This window comes from Capsicum annuum, chromosome 7 (assembly GCF_002878395.1).
Source record: "Capsicum annuum cultivar UCD-10X-F1 chromosome 7, UCD10Xv1.1, whole genome shotgun sequence".
Taxonomy (NCBI): domain Eukaryota; kingdom Viridiplantae; phylum Streptophyta; class Magnoliopsida; order Solanales; family Solanaceae; genus Capsicum; species Capsicum annuum.
Genome location: NC_061117.1, coordinates 15,770,167 through 15,777,323, shown reverse-complemented (window position 1 = coordinate 15,777,323; position 7,157 = coordinate 15,770,167).

The window sequence follows — 7,157 nt, the reverse complement described above, 5'->3', positions numbered from 1 at the left end:
CTACTGCTGCTATATTCCACAATTTACAACTTTTTACATTGAGTCCTCCATTCTTCTTTGGTGTACAAACCTTTTCCCTCCACAAGTGATATTTTCCTCTTGTCATCTTTGTTGCCCCATAGATAATATCGACATTTCTTGTCTACCTCTTTTAGTACATCTTGTGGCAGAATGAAAACCGTTCCCAAAAGTTATAGACAACAAATAATACAGCATTTATCACTTGCAACCTCCCTGCATAGGATAGTGTCTTAGAGTAGATACTTGTGATCCTGTGTGTGATTTTATCTACCAACAGTTGGCAGTCCATTCGACTTCATTTTTTTGAAGACAAAGGTAACCCAAGGTACCTTATAGGTAGGGTATCTTTGGAGAAACCTACCATAAACATAATTTCCTCCTGAACAAAGTCTTCTACTCCTACAAAAAAATCAGATTTCTTCATATTAGCCTCTAAACCTGTCACCTTATTGAAATAAGTGAATGTATCTATCAGTCTAGTTACTGATTGGGTATCACCCTTACTAAACAACATCAAATTGTCAGCAAAGACCAAGTGTGTCAACTTGGTCTTTTTACTCATTGGGTGAAAATTGAAGTCAGGTAACTCAGCCATCTTCTTCAAAGATCTTGACAAATATTTCATGACCAATACAAAGAGTAATGGTGACATGGGTCCCCTTGTCTCAAACCCCTTCTACCATCAAAATAGTCATGCTCCTCTCCATTAATCTTGACAGAAAGCTTGGTTGATGTCACCCACACCGTTATCAGCTTAATAAAAGATGTTGGAAAGTCATAACCATGTAGTGCTTGCTCTACAAACTCCCAACTGACCATATCATACTTTTTTCGTAGATCAATTTTCATCATACATATCGGGGTGGTCTTTCTGTTATAATTCCTTAGAAGATCATGGTATATCAAGACATTATGCACAAGCGATCTTCCTCGAACAAATGTTGCTTGGTTTTCAGCTACTAGACTACCAATAATTTCCTTTAGTCTTTTGCAGATCAAATTTGAGATAGTCTTATAGACCACATTACAACATAATATTGGCCTGTATTGGCCAGCATTTTGAGGAACAGGAACCTTTGGAATCAAAAAGAATTAATTTTCTTCAAGATGCTTCCATTCTTAAAAAAAATCAAGGATAACTTTCGTAAGGTCCTCTTCTATGATAGGCCATAAAGATCTGAAGAAGTCACTTCCATACCCATCCGGTCCTGGACTTTTATTCTTATCAATACTGAATATAGCCTATTTTACATCCTCATCTGTAAATTGTTGAACCATTACTAGGTGTTGTAATGTTGACAGTTTTACTCTATTCTCAAGAAAGCTCCTGACGGCTTTAATGATGTGAGCAGGTTTATTCCCCAGCAACTCCTTATAATAGTCCATCATTATAGTTGTTATTCTCTCAGGGCAGTTTGTAACACACCTTGTTTATCATACAACTGAGAAACAGCCTGTTGTAACCTTCTATTTTTAATGACTGAGAAGAAGTATTTAGTGTTATCATCCCCAAGTCTCAACCAAGTAGCTTTATTTCTTTGTGAAGAAACACCTCAGCCAAATAAGAACTTCTTTTGAATTTCTGATACTTGAGCTTCTCCAGTTACTGTAGGTTTTTATCAGTGGGATTTACTTGCAATGCTAGTTGTATTTGCTCCAAAGCTTTTCTATCTTTACCGGCTTCAGTCACAACACCTTTAATGACCTGTTTATTCAACTTCTTTAGGCTATATTTTAGTAACTTCATTTTACTAACAATTTGATACATCATCTGACCCTTGACCTGTCTCTTCCACTATTGCAAGAAACTGTGGATGGTGAGACCAAGTATTACAGTATTTGAAATCCACTGGTGCTTTCCTCTTTGATTTACTTGCTTAATGCTCACCAAACAATGATCGTTGATCCCTTCCAGAACAAAAGTTGTTTTATAAGGTGGCGTGTCATCGAGCCAAAGTCTATTAATAAACGCCCAATCAATTTTGGAGTTAATCCGTACATCTCTGTAATACCCCGCATGTTTCTAAGCTAGGAAGTGAATAAGTATTCCTACGTATGAAATCTCCTATCCTGTGATTCATACTTGATTACATGATTTACAATGAATATCCTAGTGATAGGATAGTTTATAATGCATTAAGCATGTTCATATGAGTCACTTAAGGTAATAAAAGCTAAGAGTTTTTGAATCCATCAAGTTTTAGTGTTCGATTTGGCAAGGTTCATCTTTGAATGAGTATAACTCGATGTTAATGTGGTATTTTGGTTGATTTAGACCCACTAAATTGTAGAGAATCGAATTAGCTTTCCAACGATACCAATTTTGCCTTAATCGAATTCCCGAGCGAAAAGTTATGCCCATTTTCGTGAGAGACAGTAAGGATAGGCGATTGGTTAGGCGCCGCCCAACCCAAACATAGGCGATTGGTTAGGCGCCGCCCAACCTAGCTTAGGCAATCACTTGGGCGCCACCTAAGTTAGTTCCAGGTGCCAAAAACACTCCGTTTTGAGTTATTTTAAGGGTAATTAAGTCTTTTAACACTCCTTACACGTCCCTAAACTTAACCCTACGAAATATATAGCTTCTAAACATATTACAACCCTATTATCATCTCAAAACTCATCATCCAAGAGCACTAAAAGAGAAAAATAACTAGGGTTGCGTAACTAAGCTTAAAGATCCGATTTCAAGGAAATTCCTCCGTCAATCATCAAGAATCTTCCTTCTAAGGTATGCGTGAGTTGATTCATCGACTCCTTTCGTCCATGAATCTCAAGAACCATCTTCTAAATTTTGTATTATGATGTTTATATTGTTGGTAGTTGATGTTCATGTGGTTGGAGTTTGATGATGCCTAAGATTGGATCTTTGTATATTTATTATAAGGATATGGTGGTATTTAACGTATAAATATGTGAAATTGGTGGTTGAATATTTGTAATCTTGATGAATCCACCTATGCCTAAGATGTGCATGTAAGGTGTTTATGAAAATACCTAAGGGAATAGAAATCATGCTTTCATGACATAATAAGTCCTAAATGACTATTCCATGTTCTAAGTTTATGTTCAACGTGATCCCCATGCTATTGTCTTGAATTGAAGAAGTTGTATGAGATGCTCATGATATTGTTGCGATATGGAATGACCATGTTATTGAAGCCATGCAAGTATATACATGTTGTGTGCATTCCTGATCATGTGATAGTTTGTTGAGAATCATTCTTATTATGAAAGCCTTACTTATGATATTGTGAATTGTGGACTTAAATCTTGTGATCAAGTCATGTCATGTATGTCAGTTTCCTCCTATCGAGTCCTGGGGGTACTTGTACGCGAAAACTATAGCTGTGTGCCTAGAGCCATGTCATGTTTCACGATATCTGAACTCAAGCTATGATTTCATAGACTTCAGTCAATCATGTGACTCAGGAAAACCTCATGATCTTAGTCAGTTGTCAAATATCAGTAACATTCCACCAGTCAACGGAATTCAGTAAGATTAAGTTATGCACAGTCAATTATTCATGTCCAGTCCCTCCAGATGGGAGTAGAGGTTAGAACCAAGTGAACCCAAGGATGGGAACTCACCCGCCAGTTCAGGGTGTGATTCTTAGTAGTCATCTTTGTGTTCCAGAACTACGTAGTCAGCGTAGGTTGAGACATCTTAACCCGTCAGATTAGGGTTGATGAGGTGGCTTAACCCGTCAGTTTAGGGTTCCCACCGTTCTCATTGAGTACCCGTTAGATAAGGGTCACTTACAAGCTGTCCTTACCCGTGGCATGGTATTGACACCCCTCCAGTCGGGGCAGAGATTAGACCCCAGCTTAGCCATAACGGCATACATAGGGCATGTCGGTTAAACACTACTTCCCACAGTTTCAGTATCAGTCTCAATAAAAGAACTCAAGGCGTTCTTCAAATTTTAGTATATACAGGACTGTCAGATACAGTCGTCCATGCTATCAGTTTCAGTATCATGCATGACAATTATCAGTAAACCATGTATTAGCTTACAGGTCATGCTATCACGTATTCATGGTCCCAGTTTCTATATATGTGTGTTTGCATTCCCACATTCATATTAGTCAGTCAGTGTTGTTCATGCATGAAACCCTTTATGTTCTGCCTACCTTCCTCGTATACTCAGTACTCGATAGCATGACCTGTAAGCTAATTCATGTATTAGCCTACTGACGCATTTGCGCTATGGTACTTTCTTTTCATGTTACACCATAGGTTCCGCGACACGAGCTCCAGCCCAGCAGTAGCGGTAGCATTCCAGTCGCAGAGACACAATGAGTCCTCATTGATTTGAGGATAATATTATTTTATTCATTTATTTATTTCTTCAGTTCAATTTTACGGAGTTAGTTGGAGACATGTTCCTTCAACTCCTTATTCAGATAGTTTAGAGGCATTCAGATTTATGTTCAGATTTACGTTCAGACTTAGATTTCAGATTGAGTTGTTTTGGGTATTTTCACCCACATGATTTTATTCAGTTGAACCTTATGGCCTTACAGTTCTATGTATTCCGCATTATTATATCATGATTTGCAGTATACAGGTACAGATATCAGTCATAGGTTAGCTTGTGGTCCCTCGGGGTCATGAGCACCGTGTAGCATTTCGATTCAGCAAATCGGGGTGTTACAATCTCCTCTATCATTCCATGTGTATTTGCTACCATTTTGAGGCATTTTCATTAATTCACAATGCTCCACAAATTTCTTGAAATCAATAACCTCTCCATATGAAACTTTATTACCTCCTATCCCATCCTCTTCCTTCAGGACTGAGTTGAAGTCCCCAACTATTAGCCATGGTATTTGACAAATCCGACTAATACTATTTAAATAGCTCCATAAGGCTCTTCTACCACTCTTTGTGTTAAAAACATACACCATAGTTAATAAGAACATCTTTTTCTTCGAGTCACGCAACACCTCATACGTGATATAGCCTACTCATTAATGCTTACTGGATGTACTTAAAAGTAATCAGGTCTCCAAGTCATCCATATACTCTCATTATAATGAGTTCCCAAATTCTTAGTATACTCTTATCCACCAAACATAGTTTGTGCTACCCTATCTATTTTGTCACTTTTGATTTTATTTTCCAATAAACCAATCAACCCCGTAGATTGGTTGTTGCAAAGGAGCTTAACCTTCTTTTGCTTATTGGGGCTATTCAAGCCCCTAACATTCCATCATACTATGTTATTCATTCCCTTTAGATGGAATGACAGTTCCTCTCCCTTGTCCACCTACATCTTCATGAATTTGCTTGCTTGATTCGCTATCACGCAATACATGAAAAATATTAGGTTTTGCCATATGGTTTTCATGTCTTTGAGACTGCCTTCTTGGACTTGTATGCACTGGTGTTGGTACTCGATTCTTCTTTTTGCACTTTGCATCACTGTGTTCATACTTTTTATAGTATTGGCATAATAAGGGCTTCCATTCATACACCACTCTTAGCTCAATCAAGTCACTCTTTTCATTGCGGAATCAAACTTTTTTCGATAAATCAAAATCCATCTCTACCTCGATTAACAGCCTTGCAAAATTCAAACCCACTTTATTTTTAGTATGTTGGTCCACCATAAGAGGCTTCCTAACTAAACTCCCTATCTTGCTTAGCCTCTTTGAGCTCCAGTACTTAAAATCAAGCCCGGATAGTTTTCCCAAGTAGGGACCGTGTACAACTCATCTCTTGTAAATTCCATATCAGTCGTCCACGCCTTGACGATGAATGTCTTATTATAAAAGTGATAAAACCCCCTTGTATGAATTCGTTATTTCTTATTTTCGAATCAATTCTCACTAATACTATTCTATTTTTCAATATGGAAATCTTGTTGATTCGTGCTTAGCCCACTATCTTTGAATGTATCCACTTAAAACAGAGAATGAGGTGTTGAAGATACTGATCAAATAGAAGATAAAGAGAGCGTATGATTTTAATAGGGTAGCTGATTCTGTTAGAGTTAGTAGAGTTAGAGTTAGCCTATGCTTTGCATCTATAATTATACTAGTATTCTAATAGTAGTAAACATCTACTTGTATATGTAGTTGCCTAGTGATACAACTCTAAGTCTTCAATATTGGCATAGCTAGGGCTCTAAAACTACATTGTATTCAATTCCTATAAGTAGGAGCATGTACCCGACTCCTTAATCATCATAAATATACTTTGATTCTCTTCACTGTGCTTGAGAATTCTACATGGTATCAGTGAATTAAGCTCTTTATGCTGATTAAATATTAAAACCGAGAACTGAACATTTCAAATCCTAAAAATGGCTCCTTCTACATCCTCTGCCAATTCTCTTTCCACTTCTTCCCTTCACCACCCCATTGCTTCTTGTTCTATTAAACTTAAGCCAATAAATTATCTCATATAGAGAACACCAATGATGCAGTTGATCCAAGTCATAAGATTAACTTATCTCATCAAGGAGAAAAAACCAACTATGAATGAGCCAACTGCTAGAAAGGCTGCTGAGAAACTTGTGGTCATAGGTACTGAGAAAGATGAAGAAGATAGTAAAAATGTTGATGACTGAGAGGAGAAAGATGTACTGTTGACGAGTTAGATCTCAGGTACCTTGACAAAAGAAAGAATATACCTCAGAGTAGGTTGCTCAATTGCTAAGGAGATATGGGAATGCTTGAGAGAAGCCTATCTTCAAGTAACAAAGGATAAGGAATTTCAGCTCAAGCAACAATTGCAGAGTGTTAGGCTGGGAAACAAAAAGGTTGATGAATATATCAAAAAGTTCAAAGGCATCTGTGATGGACTTGCATCTATACACAAGCCTGTTGAGAAGGAACCTTTATTGAAAATTCATTGTGATATTCGGGTCCTACGCCTGCTGAATCTACTCAACACATGAGATATTATGTAGTGTTTGTAAATAATAACACAATATACACATGGCTTTATCCATTGAAAAAGAAATCTGAATTTTTTGATGTATTTCTCAAGTTTCAAAAAATAGTAGAAAGACAATTCTCTAACGTTATTAAGATTTTTCAATTTGATGGAGGTGGTGAATTCATCAAAATAGAATTCATTAAGTATCTAGAAAGTTGTGAATAGAATGGAATTTCTGAAAAAAAGC